Source organism: Doryrhamphus excisus, linkage group LG15, assembly GCF_037039965.1.
Source record: "Doryrhamphus excisus strain RoL-2023G ecotype Guam linkage group LG15, RoL_Dexc_Guam_v1.1, whole genome shotgun sequence".
Taxonomy (NCBI): Eukaryota; Metazoa; Chordata; class Actinopteri; order Syngnathiformes; family Syngnathidae; genus Doryrhamphus; species Doryrhamphus excisus.
Window position 1 is genome coordinate 9,801,188 of NC_136371.1, and position 18,034 is coordinate 9,819,221.

The 18,034-nt window shown below is 44.2% G+C and overlaps 1 long non-coding RNA gene across 1 annotated transcript; it reads left to right on the top strand.

Moving 5' to 3' along the window:
- The first annotated feature begins 9,202 nt into the window (after nucleotides 1-9,202).
- LOC131104121 (uncharacterized) lies at nucleotides 9,203-13,571 on the top strand. The gene is made up of 3 exons (XR_013629829.1): nucleotides 9,203-9,631; nucleotides 10,952-11,035; nucleotides 13,539-13,571. It is a non-coding gene; the product is annotated as an uncharacterized LOC131104121 (long non-coding RNA).
- Nucleotides 13,572-18,034: the final 4,463 nt, after the last annotated feature.

The following is an 18,034-nucleotide window of genomic DNA, read 5'->3' on the forward strand; positions in this document are numbered from 1 at the left end:
TACACACATTAGCGCTCAATGCACTCATCAAAATGAACCTTGACGCATTCCCACATTGTATCAGCATTTGGGAGCAAATTTGAGGTGAAAGAAAAAGGGGGAAAGATTTGGAATAGATGTGATTAAATGTGATTAATCCTGAGTTAACTACGGACAGAATGTGATTAATCATAATTGAAAAATTTCATCGCCTGACAGTCCTAGTTAATTATGAAAAAATGTCATGCAATTAATTCATTCATTTTCTACCACTTATCCTCACGAGGACACGGGGGTGCTGGAGCCTACCCCAGCTGTCTTCGGGCGAGAGGCGGGGTACACCCTGGACTGGTGGCCAGCCAATCACAGGGCACATATAGACAAACAACCATTCACACTCACATTCATACCTATGGACAATTTGGAGTCACCAATTAACCTAGCATGTTTTTGGAATGTGGGAGAAAACCGGAGTACCCGGAGAAAACCCACGCATGCACAGGGAGAACATGCAAACAACAACCGGAGGGTGGAATTGAACTCAGGTCTCTTAGCTGTGAGGTCTGCACGCTAACCATTGGACACCTGGCCATTAGACTGACATAAGCTGACAAGAGTAGGAAATATATATCTTATATGTTTTGAAATGACATATTCCTAAAATATCTGTATAACAAGATGCATTATGGGAAATTCCTGCTCACTGTGACGCGTCTTTGTACGAGGAATGTACATGAATGCAGACACACTTGTGTATGTGTGCCATTTGTGTGTGAAAAGCACTTTGCCATGGTGACGCCAAACCTCTGTGTTCTACCGTCTCTACGGCAACTGGGGCCCTGAGCTCCCTCTTGCTGGCTGGGCCATTGAACCCCCCCCCCAGCGAGAGACAAAAGACAAGGACCCGGCGCTGGTAGTTTCTTATCACCAAATCCCATTAGGCTGCAGCTTTTTTCATTAGCGAACACAAAAGTAAAGTGGAAGTCGCCACTGCTCGTCAGCTCGGCCCCGGCGACAGTGTGCGGTAACTCAAGCCCCTGCGCTAAAGGGCCACGAGCCCTTTGATACATTTTGTGTGCAAAATGTCCAAAAACCAATGCAATGTAGGTTGATATCTACTAAGCTATCTGAACAAAACAGCCATATCTTAGGTTTGTGTTGTTAGAAGTGACAAAGCAAATTAGTCCTCATCTAGCCAATCAATTAAAAAAAAACAAGCTGGCCCTTTGCTACACTTTGATAACATTTCAGATACATATCAGGAGTCTACACAACAGCTCGGTATTGTACTTTCCACTGTGTGTGTGAGAGAGAATAAGACCTCTTGCTGTACTAAATGGCCCATAATTAGTGCAGGTTTCTGTGTGACAGTAGGTGGTATGTGTATTTGCCCGTGTGTGTGTATTTGTGCACTGACTGCCTGTATGAAGTTGGATTGACAGACAAAAGCCTAATCGCCCCTCATCTCAGGCAGAAAAGCAACTGGGAGAAAGTAGTGACCCAAAAGCAGCATAATCCCCCTCCTGCTAATGCGGCAATTTCACGTAATACCTGCATAATAATAATAATATTTTTTTGTCCAGCAGAAAATGCTCTTTTGGCTTTGGCTGAGCATTTACATTCCAGCGTCATGTTTTCAAGAGAAGTGACGCGCATGGTGGAGCACTAGCTATTCCTCGTTTGTGTTGGCCTTCACACGCTTGGAAAAAAACATCATCTTGAGGCCTACAGTATATTCATATTATCATTATTATTATTATTATGATCATGTGTGTGTGCAGCTCTCATCAATCTGCGTATTAGCACCGAACCATCCCTTTAATTTCCGATTGCAACTGATAAAGATCACGTCCTCTTGGCCTCTTTGTCGCCCTGACACTATGAGCTTGCATTGAACGCACCACGCGTGCATCAACTAGGTAACGACATCCCACCGATGCCATTTCTTCAAACGTTATCCACCATATGGAAAATGGAAAGAATGCAAGGGAACCTTGAATATCCTTTACATTCGTATAGTAAAGAATCCTGAAGCCAGCGTAGGTCAACATAAGCAGTTACATAAGTTGACTACATACACAACAGGGGCAAATATCATGTTTTTGTCCTTTTACCCCTGAATGTAGTTTTAGAATTAATACATTTCCAGGTTGGCGGCACGGCGGTCTAGTGGTTAGCGCGCAGACCTCACAGCTAGGAGACCAGGGTTCAATTCCACCCTTGGCCATCTCTGTGTGGAGTTTGCATGTTCTCCCCGTGCATGCGTGGGTTTTCTCCGGGTACTCCGGTTTCCTCCCACATTCCAAAAACATGCTAGGTTAATTGGCCACTCCAAATTGTCCATAGGTATGAATAGTGTGAATGGTTGTTTGTCTATATGTGCCCTGTGATTGGCTGGCAACCAGTCCAGGGTGTACCCCGCCTCTCGCCCGAAGACAGCTGGGATAGGCTCCAGCACCCCCGCGACCCTTGTGAGGAAAGAAAATGAATGAATGAACATTTCCAGGTTATACAAATACTATGCTGATTTTTCGGCCCTTTGTGGACACCTATAGAGCAGCTACACACAATAACCAGAACAGAAAGTTTTCTAGATCTGCCAGAATCTGCACCTATTCAGCTGTATTTGTTTGGATTTCGTTATCTGAAACTTTGGTATGATTTAACACGAGAATGCAACATTCTAACTATATTAAAGGGAAAAGCATCATGGGTGCCCTTTAGTGACGTACAGTCAAACTTTGGTTGCCGTATCCCCTGGTTTTCATATACAATAATCCCTGCTTTATGACTGCTGCCGTTTCTGTTTTCCAGACAAATTGTCTTCAGTTTTCTGTCTTGTCGTACCCTCTTCAACAAGTTTCTATTGACATCTATGGTGTTGGCGCTCTCCAAGGTGTGATCCCTCATTTTTAAACTGCAGACTAAAGAGTGGATCTAATTTGATACAGGGGAGAAAGGAAATTGATGGGTGATTCCCTTTTTTCCCTCTGCTTGGTTGAAAAAAGTAACTGCTACTAAGTACCATCATTATTTTTTTTGTATTTCTTTTAGTGTTTCAAATGCTGTCATTCATTCATTCATTCATTTTCTACCGCTTTTTCCTCACGAGGGTCGCGGGGGTTGCTGGAGCCTATCCCAGCTGTTTACGGGTGAGAGGCGGGGTCGCCAGCCAATCACAGGGCACATATAGACAAACAACCATTCACACTCACATTCATACCTATGGACAATTTGGAGTCGCCAATTAACCTAGCATGTTTTTGGAATGTGGGAGGAAACCGGAGTACCCGGAGAAAACCCACGCATGCACGGGGAGAACATGCAAACTCCACACAGAGATGGCCGAGGGTGGTCAGACGCTGCCATTTCAAATGAATTCATTTTTGTATCATATCTGCCTTTTTTCTACAAAATTAAACAACCAAATGAACATCCTCCGAGACTGGTGAGTCCGTATTTTTTCTCAGATATTTGTAGGCTCTGGACATGAATCTTTATCGTCCCCCACTGGGCAAATCTGCGTACACAAAATGCCATCAAATAACATGAACATTCAGACATACACTTGCCATTGTAATGCAAACATACAATGATACGGAATAGACTCCAGCTTACCCATGACCCTGATGCTTGGAGGGGAACGCAGAGCTCAACGATGTAATAATTATCAGATGAGCCTCATTGTCTAATTTGTCTCATTAGATTATTATTTGCTAGCTCAAAAGGCAGGGTTTTGCAAGGTTTAAATAGGAATACTAAGTTTTAGAGGTCCTTCCGGAGCATATCCACTGCAGATTCTAAGCTTCTTTTCGAATCAGCCACACAAGAGAAGCATGAATAGCAAATGTGAAAGCACAGAGTGCAATCGGATGGGTGACCTTAATTAATTTTTGAGGTCTCTGTGAACGGCCTCGCTGCAACCGCTGTGTTTGCAGACGATCGCTAATGTGTGAGGCGCTATTTTTCTGTGAGACCTTGAGTTGAGACGAGAGGCTGAAGGTAGCGATGGGAGTGCACGACGCGAAGATGCAGCTCGTGAGGCGGTGAATGATGCTTTTGTGTGCGCGTGTCAGCTGCAGGCAAGCAGGAGTGCAAGTGAGAGGTATGAGAGGAGAGATGTGTGCCTTTACAAACACTAAATATATTGTGAGGATCTGTGTCTCACTAAAGTCTCGGAGACGGAGACGACTTTGAGACTCTCCTCTGGTACAAATATGTTCATTGATACGCTTTGGGAGTGTAGCGACGTGTGAACTCACATTCCGATGAGTCGCACATCCCAGGCATGAGTTTAATGGAGATAAGAAAACCAAATGCCTGTAATGTTATATAATACCTTCGGTCGCATCTTTCCCCTCTCCTCTCCCTTATCTTCAGTGCTTTGCTTCGATGGGCTCTCTTTTCGTAGACCAGGAGCAAGCGCGGGGCAACTGCCCTGGCGCTCGCCTACGCCGCAACAATGGGGTGTGGCCAGTGAAACTTTGAATTTTTGCTCAGCGCAACGCAGTCCAGCACAGAGCAGTTCGCCACAGTGCAGTCTGGCACAGTGCAATCTGGCACAGCACGGCGCACCCACGCCTCCGTCCCTCCCAATGGTGTGAGAGGGTTGTGTGGCCAGTGTACTTTGAAATTTTTGTGAGTGGCGCGGCGCAGTCCGGCGTGGTGCAGTCCGGCGTGGTGCAGTCCGGCGTGGTGCAGTCCGGCATGGTGCAGTCCGGTGTGGTGCAGTCCGGCGTGGTGCAGTCCGGCGTGGTGCAGTCCGGCGTGGTGCAGTCCGACGTGGCGCAGTCCGGTGTGGCGCAGTCCGGCGTGGCGCAGTCCGGCGTGGCGCAGTCCGGCGCAGCCCAGTCCAATGCGGTGCAGCGCAGTTCGACGTGGCGCAGTTCGGCATGGCGCAGTCCGGCGCAGCCCAGTCCAATGCGGTGCAGCGCAGTTCGGCATGGCGCAGTTCGGCATGGCGCAGTTCGGCATGGCGCAGTCCGGCGCGGCGCAGTCCGGCGCGGCGCAGTCCGGCGCGGCGCAGTCCGGCGCGGCGCAGTCCGGCGCGGCGCAGTCCGGCGCGGCGCAGTCCGGCGCGGCGCAGTCCGGCGTGGCGCAGTCCGGCGTGGCGCAGTCCGGCGCGGCGCAGTCCGGCACGCCGCAGTCCGGCACGGCGCAGTCCGGCATGGCGCAGTCCGGCGCGGTGCAGTCCGGCGCGCCGCAGTCTGGCGCGGCGCAGTTCGGCACGGCGCAGTCCGGCGTGACGCAGTCCGGCACGGCGCAGTCCGGCACGGCGCAGTCCGCCGTGGCGCAGTCCGCCGTGGCGCAGTCCGGCACGGCGCAGTCCGGCACGGCGCAGTCCGGCACGGCGCAGTCCGGCACAGCGCAGTCCGGCACGGCGCAGTCCGGCGTGACGCAGTCCGGTGCGGCGCAGTCCGGTGCGGCGCAGTCCGGCGCAGCGCGGCACACCCTCATCCTTCGTCGATTCTCCTTTGCATGGAGGACATTGAAGAGTGTGTTTCCCATCCATCCATCTTTTTCTATGCCGCTTATCTTCATTAGGGTTGCGGGTATGCTGAAGCCTATCCCAGCTGTCAGTACACCCTGGAATGGTCACTAGCCAATCACAGGTCACATATAGACAAACAACCATTCACACTCACATTCATACCTATGGACAATTTGGAGTTGCTAATTAACCCAACATGAATGTTTTTTGAAAGTGGGGGGAAACCAGAGAAAACACGGGGAGAACATACAAACTCCTTAAGACCCCACAGTTTAAAATGTCAATTGTTGCAAAGTGTAATGAGAAGTTAGTATCAAATCACCTGAATATATGCAATACATGCTCCATAACAGGTTGCTGATCCTCATCAAACCAGCTGAAGTTCAGAGACGTCACCGCATCCTCCCATACGCCTTCCTTTCCATGCCATGTCCTTGTCAGGCACCGCTTTTATCTTGTCACCCGGAGCAACCTCTCCATCTTATTGTCCTGCCGCTGCTATCTGTCTCTTTGTGGTTCTGATGAGGGTCACGGGGTCAGGCAGGGAGGGGGCTTGTCATTAACTGGGGGTGAGCATAGATGTGTGTGCAGCGCAGGTGAAGTGTGTACATGTGTACACAAGATAACAAGGGTCTTTAATGATCGGTCTGAGGTGATTGGACCCTGCCCCCCCCCCCAAAAAAGCACAACCGGATCATTGAGGCCAGGGTGTCAAACATCCTGCCTGTCCTGGCAGGCCATGTTGGAGGGCTTTTTGTAACTGTCAAGTTCATCGTATTATTATTACATAATTGCTTCATTTTTACTATGATTGATATCCTGTTTTGAAATTTGAAAAAAAATTACAAATGATTTTTAACACACGGCTCGCTCCTTCATCTCCAAACTATCCTACGTTTATCAACGTTTGTAATTATTATATCTCCTGGTGGTGGATGGACACATTTGCAACTACACTGCTATGCGTAACCTCCTTCGTGCAACACGGCGAGATGCCTTTTCACTTCCTGGTTGCTGTACGGCAGGTGTCTCAAACACGCGGCCCGCGAGCCAAATGTGGCCCGCAGGACACTAGTTTGAGGCCCCCTTAATGTTAGTGCGGCCCGCGCAAGTTTGATATGGATGTTGTATGGTATCATGTACCCAGAAAAAATGATTACGTTTGATTAATGTTCATGTTAAAGGTTAAATAAGTAGTTATAATAAGTAAGTAATAGTATAATAGTAATAGTTATCCTCCCTATCCGTGTGGAAGTGGTACGTTTTTGGCTATTTAAGTTTAAACGAAATAACTTGAAGGCTACCGTTTAGGTCGCTAGCTCTCTAGTTTGCGAGTTAGCATGTGTCTCAAGACCCTGCAGTTGCGCAATATGTTGTAAATAAAAAGAGTATAAATGTAACTATAGTCGTGTTTTGTCATGTCTACAGGGCTCTAATAATGCTTTGTTCATTTTAATGAGAAAAAAATAATTTGTCTACCCACCAACTATATGTGGTTTCTTACGTTTTTATTATTTGCCGTTTTATTATTATTATTATTATTATTATTATTATTATTATTATTATTATTATTATTATTATTATTATTATTATTATTATTATTATTATTATTATTATTATTATTATTATTATTATTATTATTTATTTATTACTGATTGATTTTCTTTATTCTTGATTTGTTTATTTATTTTTCATCTTATTTTGTGTAGAAAAATACAAAGTAAGATATTTGAGAACAGTGGAATGTTTTATCAGAGCTTTTATTGTAGAAAATTGGAACCAAAGCAAAGTTTATTCATTTTTCTGTTTTTAATAAATGCATATTTTTTGGGGGGAAAACCTAACGCGGCCCAGTTTCACCCAAACCCTAGCTCCAGTGGCCCCCAAGTAAATTGAGTTTGAGACCCCTGCTGTAGAGCATATTTCAATGGGAGGGATACAGGCAGAGTTCTTATAAAATACACTTCTGCCACATTGTGGTCATTTTTTGCGACCTATTACGCTTTTGTCGCTATGTTGTTAGAACGTTGTATTCTGGTGTCAAACCATGCCAAAGTTTCAGATAATGAAGTTTATGCATTTGGAAGTGAGACCTGAAAGAAGTCCGGGGTGGCTCTGAACATTCGGTCTGGCAGCTAGCTTGGGAACGCTTCTGTGTCCGCTCGGTGGAGCTAGAGGAGGCGGCCGGGACCGGGAAGTCTGGGCTTTCCCTAAGGAGACTGCTGACCCCGGGACCCGGACCCGGATGAGTGGAGGAGAATGGAGTGGAATGAACGCTCGGTTTCACACACATCCAGATATTTCCAGTGTGTGTGTGTTTTCACAGAAGCTCGCCTGGGTTTTTTCTGCTTTCGGACGCTTTCCATGCTGACTGGCCGTTCTCTCTTGGGGGCAGCGGCAAAAAACGCTGACAGTGCTGACTGTGCTTGCAAACACACAGAATCCAGTGCTGTCCACCTGCCTGCCCAGTTTGGCTGTCCTTGTGCTCTTTGGCCACACGTGCTTCCACATCAACGTTTCAGTATGTTTTGAGAGGTTGCCTTTGGAACTGTGTGTGTCTCAGTGCCCTAAGCGTGTGTTCTTACGTCAAGTTGGCATGTTTTATGTATATTGTTCGTCTTCACCTGCTTTGTGAACATTGCCGCATCGCCGTAAACTTGATTGAATGTGCGCTTGCCAGAGAGAATAGGAATCCACAAACACAGGTGCACTCCCATGTGGAGTGGAATGTATCAACGGACTGACATTGACTCAGACGAGCTAGCTTCCGCAAATGTGACAAATGTGCTCAAACGGCAGCAAACAATACATCGACTATGTCAACTATAAGGACAAAAGCACACCTAAAGCAAGTGAAAATAGGCTGGTACTGTGAATGCCCGACTCCATCCCATAGCATGACCCTGAACGGGATGAGTGGTACAGAAAACGGATGAATGGATGGAAGAAAATAAGAAGTATCCACACTATTATGCACCCATAACAGCTTCCACTCTTCTTGGAAATGTTTGTGTAAAAGTTTTACCATTCATCTTAGTTGTGTTCGAGGTCAGGGCTCTCAAGTTCCTCGACTCTAAACTCCAGACATGCCTTTATGGACCTCGCTTTGAGCACCGGGGCGCAGTTGTGCTGCAGAACAGCGCCTTCCCCAAAATGTTCCCACAAAACTAGAATAGTCAAATATATAAAACATAGGACCGAGGCGTAACTAAGGAGCCCAGACTAACTCTTGATTGGTTAAGAGGTCTCTTCTGGGCTTCTTATAGGGAACATAATTCCCTCGTTCATCACGGTTAATTGGTTGCAAATTGTACCTCATGATATTTGGGTTCATTCATCACACTTTTTGTTATGCAAAAGAAACAAAAACAAAGTCCACGATACACCACTTTTACTGCTAAAATAGGAGGAATAATGCCAGGTGAACTGTTAGAATTACGGCCGTAAAATGAGACAGAGGGGTGGTGCTACAAGCGGTTTTCTCACTTGAATAGAAAAGGCATAAAAGGCTTTTCCCCCGCCCCACCCCGCCCCGCCCCGCCATGCCAGGCGACTCCCAGCGGCCTCTCTGTTGACACAGCCGCCACAATGGTGGCTAAAGGCCTCCCATTATGAGACTAACCCCGGGCCCAGTCGTGGCCCTGCAGGGTTATCCAGTGCACACCACTGCCAAAGCCCCCTTCAATATCAGCTTGCGTGTATAAGACTAAACCTCCCCCGCCCCCGGTTGTATTGTTCAGCATTATTCTACCCCGACAATGGGAAATCACACTTTGAAAGTCATTTTCAAAAAGGGGGAAGCCAATCAAAAATAATGGCACTTATTGTTCCTCTTTGGCTCAGCGGCCTGCCCCTCCCTTGGCTTCATTCACATCCATTATACAGACAAATTAAATAAAAGCGAGTATGGGGTCGGAGGAGGGCTGAGAGCTGCGTTGACCATCGCCAGAGGCGTTCAGGCTCAGGAGGAGCTCTGCGGAGCCAGAGAAGAGGGAAGCACTGAGAGATGCTGATGCGTAACACGGCGTAGTCACTTATCGAAGATGGACATGCTCAGCTGCGCCAAAAAGATGGGATTTCTGTCTGGTCTTTCTCTGCTGTCCTGCAAAAGCTCCAAGTTATGCTAACTGGATGACCGGAGGCCTGCTAAGAGGAGGGAAGGTATGTTGCTGCTCCTGACAGGCCCAGGCCTTTTCCAGCCATGCATGTGAGTGTGCGTGTTTGTGTGGCAGACATGGCAGAATAATGATGAGCTGTGTTTAAATGTGTCGCTGTTGCACACTGGACTGTCCTTGTTTGCAAAGAAGCCGCATAAGCACCAAAGGAGCATTCAAATGTTGACTGTAGATATATGACATATAGATTTTGGAAGTACAGTAGTTCACCTCTTACATTTCCTCTCATTTATCCAAAAGCTTCTTCACACTCCAGTAGAACCTGTGTATGTACGTAGCTATTGCTTGTGCATTGACTTGGGACGTTTGCCAGAGAAGATTTTGGAACCGACTATACATTGCTGACATGTTTGTGGCCGTTATAAAAATATGTAATCACCAGTTTTGGAGGATGTTCATTCGGTTGTTTAATTTCGGCAGATCACCGATACACGAAAAAAAGAATTGTGATTCTTAGTAACAGGTTTTTTTTGACCAAGCAGAGGTGAAAAAAATATGGAATCACTCAATTCCAAGTAAAAAAAAAAATGGAATCAGTCATCAATTCCCTTTCCCACTTGCATCAGACTAGTTTAAAGATTGACACACTTTGGGTTGACATGCAATATGGCGCCAACACGACAATTGAAACTCAGGAAAAAATTGATCATTGATAATCTGGACCAAGTCCAAACAACATGGCAGGCATACTGGTAGACCAAGGAAGACATCAAAGCATCATGACGGACAACTGAAGGCCTTTTGTCTTGAAGCCATAAAAGGTGTAGCCAAACAAATGAGGAAGAGTAAGAAATCGCTGAAAGGAAATGGGATTTACTTACAGAAAAGCAGAATGAAAACCAATCTTGGACTGTGGATGACAAAGTCATATTCAGTGATGAATCCCGAATCCGTATTGGGCGAGGCGATGATGCTGGAACTTGTGTTTGGTGGCCTTCCAATGAGATTTATGAAGACAACTGCGTGAAGAAGAGGTGCAAATTTCCATTGTAATAATGCATCATGTCACAGAGCAAAAACTGTTAAAACATTCCTACAGGAAAGGAACAGTCTGGACCTACGGAAATCCGGAAGATGTTCCCATTTGAAATGACTATTTTTGAATCTGCAGTTTTTGTACAAAATGAATCAACCGAATGGACATTCTCCAAGACTGGTGATTCCGGTCTTGGGTGTTTTGCCAGGGGTTTAAAAAACATGTAAAAAGAGCGTCAAATAAACCCTTGCAATCGTGATGATTTAGACACCAAAGTTTTGAATATCGGTACAAAATTAACAATGGATTCGTTTGGTTCCATTACACTAGACCAGCTTCTGGCTTTGCAGAACAGAAGGCGTTCAAGGTGCTTCCCACGCTAAATAACGCGTGTGATGGTGGCGGACACGAAAGGTAACAATTGTTATCGGCTTTCCAAAGTCCCTGTTACTTAATCAGCATTATCTGTATGGAAGAAATTGTGTACGCATTTTACAAACAGCACATCAATTGATTGAGTGATTTTCAGTGCCAATCATTTGACAGGATGCAATTACTGTTAATATCACAGCCCACTCAATAAAACCATGATATTGATGTTGGGTTTTTGTGTCCTCGTCAGTCAAGACCAAACGTTTTCCAAGATTGATTTTAACATCACTATACCTCGACTAACAAATTCAAAATACATAGAATAAAAGACCCTTGTGAAAATGTCTGCAGATTCGCTTTGAAGAACCTGTTTTACAATATGACATGTGACCTAAGTTATATCAGTAAATTATACGTTTTTCCATCATAGTGTCGGCATGTTTCACTGAAATTACCCCTTTGGACAAAAGACTGTAGTAAAACTGTAGTAAAGTACTAAAAAAAAGCAGAGTGGACTTGGACGGGTTTGGACATAAGCAAGCAGGTTCCAGTGTTTTTGTGACCTGCCTTTCTCATTGACTTTTTGATTGATCACGTGTGGAAGAGCGCTTTTGTTCAATAAGGAGTCCACTCACATGTTTGGTGGGTGCAACTCAGATGCAATCACACAAAGATGGTTGAAATCACACACAAAACCGGAGGAAGTGAGATAGGCCGAGTGAAGTGGGGAGAGTGGGGGAAAAAAGGTTACTGATGGGATGGAGGAAAGGCCAGGTGGAGGGGCGTCGCTCTTTGGGGTCCGTGAAAGCAGCAGGTTCTGACTCAGAGCTTGACCCCATTTAGGATGAGCGAGAGAGCTCTGGAGAGAGAGAGAGAGAGAGCGAGAGGCTGCTCAGACCTGCACTTAAAGGTCCTCTGCAGGAAGTCCTCATTCTTCCCCACAGCAGCCGCAGCAGCAGCCGCAACAAAAAAGCCTAATTTGGGACCAAGGAGGGGACGGAGGGGGTGAGAGAGAGGAGGACCCCCATTCTCCTATTAGCTGTGAGATGTGGAGTGTGAGGGTGTCTTATAACGCAGAGGGAAATGTCAGTGAGGGTATAAGCATGACTTTATTTTCTAATTATTTGCACAAATCAGCTTTAAAAAATACAGTTATAACAGTATAAATAGTGTGGCCAAAGAATTACTGCAATGATTCATCAATGATTAATCCATTACCCAATTCATCAATAACTATTTTGCTATGTGATTCATCATTTTTGATTTCAAAATGTAAATATCCTCTGATTTTGGGAACCGCTGGTGTAGAGAGTACCCAAAGTTTTGCTGTTGCTTTCACAACATTAGCTCCACTTTAGCATTAGCTCCACACACAATGTTTTTAACATATTGTTGAGTCGCTTGGCTACTCCACATGATTGTACAACAGATACCCGCGACGTCAAAACCAAACCACTTCCCTGTTTAGCGATTTCTTCGTCTATAGCAGCCCTCGCCAAATGCCGGATTTCGGCCCTTTCTGGACCCGTGACCAATTAAAGTGAATGCAAAATATCATAACATATAATCATGCTTGCGGATTGATCGCTGCTGCAGATTGTGGGAACGATCCATCCATCCATTCATTCATTTCCTATGTCGCTCATCTTGGAATAGAACCATGGCTTGCTCAAAAGTAAGAGTTTGATAGAGAAAACCCAACATTTAAAAGCGAAAGGACTGTTCATTCTCCCAGAATCCTGTATCTCATTTGCTTTGGAACTGTAGTGCATCGTACGAAAAATCTACGAGCGTCATAGCACATTCATTTACGGCAGGGGTCTCAAACATGCAGCCCCTCGGGCCAAATGTGGCCCGCAGGACACTAGTTTGAGAACCCCGCCTTGATATGAAAGTTTAATGTTAGTGCGGCCCGCGCAAGTTTGATATGGATGCTGTATGGTATCATGTACCCAGAAAAAATGATTACGTTTGATTAATGTTCATGTTAAAGGTTAAATAACTGTTAATAGTTATCCTCCCTATCCGTGTGGAAGTGGTACGTTTTTGGCTATTTAAGTTTAAAGGAAATAACTTGGAGGCTACCGTTTAGGTCGCTAGCTCTCTAGTTTGCGAGTTAGCATGTGTCTCAAGACCCTGCAGTTGCGCAATATGTTGTAAATAAAAAGAGTATAAATGTGACTATAGTCGTGTTTTGTCATGTCTACAGGGCTCTAATAATGCTTTGTTCATTTTAATCTGAAAAAAATAATTTGTCTACCCACCAACTATATGTGGTTTCTTAAGTTTTTATTATTTGCAGTTTTATTATTATTATTATATTTATTTATTACTGATTGATTTTCTTTATTCTTGATTTGTTTATTTATTTTTCATCTTATTTTGTGCAGAAAAATAAAAATTAAGATATTTGAGAACAGTGGAATGTTTTATCAGAGCTTTTATTGTAGAAAATCGGAACCAAAGCACTGAAAAAGTTTGTATATTTTTCTGTTTTTAATAAATGCGTTTTTTTTTTTTTTTGTGAAAACCTGATGCGGCCCAGCCTTGCCCAGACCCTAGCTCCAGTGGCCCCCAGGTAAATTGAGTTTGAGACCCCTGATTTACGGCATTCGACTACGACAAATGCGTATATGTTGGCAGATCTGCAGACATCCTGCTTCCCGTCACGCTGCCAGTTCAGCGTTCCCCTACCCATTATCTGAGAAACACTGGTTTTTGGGTAATGTGCAGGGTTTCACTACATTTGATCATCATATGAGCGAGTCAGTTTGACGCAATTTTAAGGCAAAATAAGGTTTGAACAGCATAAACAAACCTTACTCGATTTAAATTGAAGACCCTGGTCTATAGTCTCTGCTTCTCCTCCAATGCGTCAATACAGCGTGCTGAGGCTACTACTGGTATTAAGTTCATTTCTTATGATTGGAACGAGTTATACTAGTATATACAGTAACCTTGGTAAACATAGCCATGTTATGATTTACTTTACCTCTTATTGAGCTGAAGCTGAAGATGTCAACTTCGGTCTGGTCTGACTACGTGACATTCTTCCAATGCTCTTTTTGAGTCATTTGTGTGTCTTCTTGCAAGCACTGCAGGATCTCAATCCGTTATAACAAAGTGTGTTACTAATGATTTTCTTGGTCAACTCCCGAGAGATCATTAATAAGCTCATGCTGTGCGGCTGATGATGTTTCTCCGATTCATCCTTCCACCACCAGGTGAGATCTGGTAGCTCGGGAGTGAAAGCGATTGGCTGTTATCTTGGATTTCTTCCATTTTCAAATTATCGTGCTGGTGTGGCCTCTTTTTCACCAAGAAGAGACAGGGCTAATTTTCATTTGCATGGTTGGCAAGGTATCAAATACTTACTTCGCTTATCCAAATCTGAAATTAATTTATAACCTTCATGTATTACATTTGAAGAGATATTTTTGGGGATCTTTCACTTAACTAAATGTATCTTTTGTCCATAATCTCATAGTGTGCTACAATAATTGTCTGGGTTACAATTATTATTTTTTATTTTCAAGTATTTTTTAAGTGAGCTCCCTCCAAAAATATAATGGATAAATATGAATTGAATTTATGAAGTAACATACGGGTAGCAGGCGGTTAAACACAGCATTTGTGTGTGTGTGCGTGTGTGTGTGTGTATTGGCTCCAACCGACTCGCGGGTCCCTCTGAGGGACTATCATTGTTGGTAATCCTCTTCATGCTCCACTAATCTGTTTTCGCCGGGGTTACTACACCCACCCTGCATCATCCCAAGACACCCCCCGCCCCCACCTATTCACTGCTCGTGTACAGGCCCCCTCCTGTACCACTTACCTCATTCCATCAAGGTTAGGACTTCATTCCGCCCTTTCCCTTCTTTTGATGCAGCTTATCGTATTTGTGGCTTCATATTTATACCTGCGGTCCACTTGAAAATCGGACCAAATAACAAAACATCAAGGATCTCCGTCCTGTCGCCTCAGCTTGAGGTCCCGCCACCCCCACGCGGATCTTTGGGTTGATCTGCGGTTAAACGGACGTGTTTGCCAGGGTACCAATCATACTTTGTCATATTTCTGTTAACTTTTTATAGCACAAGCTCTAAAAATGGCAATGCCTTACCACCATATTTAGTGGCTCTCTCACATATAAAGGACAAGAAAAGCTCCTCTTTGAGGACTCGGAGCAGCAACACGGTCTGGCAGACTGACAAGAATCCATTAGCCAAGCGAGACCCGAGACCCGGCGATTCATTAGGTGTCAATCAGAGCACAAGGTGTGATGATTAAATAATGAGTGTAGACGCTTAACAGGGTTCGGTGCTCGTGGATGGAACGTCTATCATGCTCGTCTGATCATGGCGGCGGTTAAAGACAGTGAGGCATGCAAAACGAAATAAGCCAATGACAAAAAGTAAAATTAATTAGTTTTTTCATTGATTCATTTGAAGCATGTTGTTTTGTGTCAGCGATTCATCGGGTTTAGGCCCTACACAGACCAAATCAATATCAACCAAACACAAACAGTGAGTGGTTTGGTCCACAAAGTGTCACAAAAAAAGCAAAAATGTCAATCAATAGCATGTGTTAATAAAAAAAAATTCACATCTTTTAATTAAAAAAAATCCCAATAGAATACCAGATAATAGAATATAGTGGTTAATTAATTGAATAATCGATTAATTGTTGTAGCTAATTCCTGGTCCCTTTAGCACCATAACCAGGGCTGCCGCAAAACAACGTATTTTCATATGAATGGTTTAATCCTAAAACAGCAAATTTTGGAGCTCAATAAGGGACAATCAATACGTTCAAACCCTTTTAAAACCCTTTGACTTCATACCTTACCTTTACATAATTTACCATAAAACCTATTCATATTTTGAAAAACAGATTTTACCTGAGAACAATGCTCAGTTTTTATTACATTGATGCATGTATGACAAGTGGTACAGTGGTGGTCTCCAACCCAATGGGTCCTGGTTTGTTCCATTGGGGAACAGATTTCAACACATTCCTCGGATAGTTTCTACTACTTTCTACTATCCCTCAGGTCTGGTGTCCTTGCATGGTAGCCGAGCTAAGTTGATGTGTTTGAAGCGTGTGGATGTTGCTGTTAGCCACCATCGGTTCCTCATGCAAGGATGAACACAAAGCTAGACTGCCACAGTACCGTCAAAATAAGCTAATTGGATGTAAAAATTCCATTTTTGCATATATTGTTTGACATGCATTGACTCAACATGAGGCCACCGCCATGAGCTGATGTGAGTTGACATGTTTTCCCCGTCTGTCCGTGGTTTTTCTGCGGGTACGCCAGCTATAATTGCAGGCTCTGAATTTTTTATATAGGTGGCGATGCGAATGGTTGACTATATGTGCCCTAATAGTTCCAATCTCAGCTGACCCATGACCTTAGTGAGGACAAGCAGTGTTAAAATGGATGGAAAAATACAGTAAAAACACCAAGGCAAGCTTACCTATTCTGTTGGTTTACACAACCAACCATTCACACTCACATTTACACCGACTGCAATTACAGGAAAGGATTCATTTGCTGTCTCACGACATTGGAACTTCATGACCAATCGTGCACTTGTCCTGTGTGTTTGTTCTGTCCGTGCATCTGAAGTCCAGCAGAGCTGACAGCTTGCTATGACAGAGAGTCCAAAAAACAACAACTCACTGTGTCATCTGATGCACAGCAGAAATGCCTTTGAAGTGTGGGATTACGTAACATCTGGTTCATCAAGCGGGCGAGCCGCGTTAAACACGAGAGTGGAACTCCGACCGTGACACACACGGTTTCCAGCAGCATCCCATACAGCTCTTATTTTGAAGCATTCTGGTTACTTCCAGGCAGCACGGCGCCCGTGGATCACAGGATCCACACAAAATCACATGTGCATCTCTCTGATGACCTAAAATATGAAAGTCATTTCTTTCATTTTTAGGTCCTGTGAGAGAAATACCGTAGATGATTAATCGATGATCCAGTTAATAAATAACCTTTTTGCTATTTGTTTTTTTTTTTTATTTCAAAATGTAAATAGCCTCAGATTTCTGCCCATGAAATGTGAGCATCCTTAAACCAGCAAAGCAAGCTTTGACTTTTTGCCCTTTTTCTGATATCAACCCCTACCTGTTTGTGTTTGGATCCCGATTTACCATTCCAATAACTCCATCAATCCAAACAACAAGCTTCAAAATAATCCCACCTAGAATACTGTTTGTTATTTTTTACATTCCTGCCCATAAGTCACCAAAGATGTGATTTTTTTTGTCATTACAGGAAGTTGCTAAGCCTGCCGCTGAAATTGTGATGGTGACGGCTTCTCAGACATGTTTGATGCCGTCAGGCCAGCAAGACTCCCCCCCCCCCATCATCATCTCAAACCATAAAGCCATCACAGATGAAGCAGAGAGACAGGCGTACAGAGCTTGGCCTTGGTTGAAGCCTAGGTTGTAGACTTGTTGACAATAAACGTTGGCATTGTTTGGTCAGGTCTGGTCTCCCTCCTTTGTTGTTGTTGTTGCCGCCTACGAGCCAGGTCGTGACACATACATCGAATAAAACATATCATAAAACAAACTTGTGTGTATATTATGCTTTGGAAGTAAGTATGTAACGAGACATGCTGGAACACCAAAAATGCAGCTCGGCATTACGCAACCACAAGAAGCCATAATCTCATCTGATTGATTAAACAACCTTTGTCTGATTCAGTGTGAGAAAAATATGAAAGTATTAAAGCGAGTATTAAAAGAGCCTATTAGTGCATGCATGTGTGTGTTAAATGGCGTTTTCTCTGGTGCTGGCAAACAAAAGGGTGTTCTGAATGGCACACGGCTCTGCGTCAGTCAACCGTTTCCTAGCAACAGACACAACAGAAATGCACCTGTGGCTCCGAGTGGGAGACCTGTTGTTTGCCAAATGAACAATGATATGCAAAACATACAATTTATAGAGCTCTGGGTGTTTAAAACATACATTTTGTTATTGGTGGTTCCGGTAGCAGAAACACCATATGTAGTATGTTG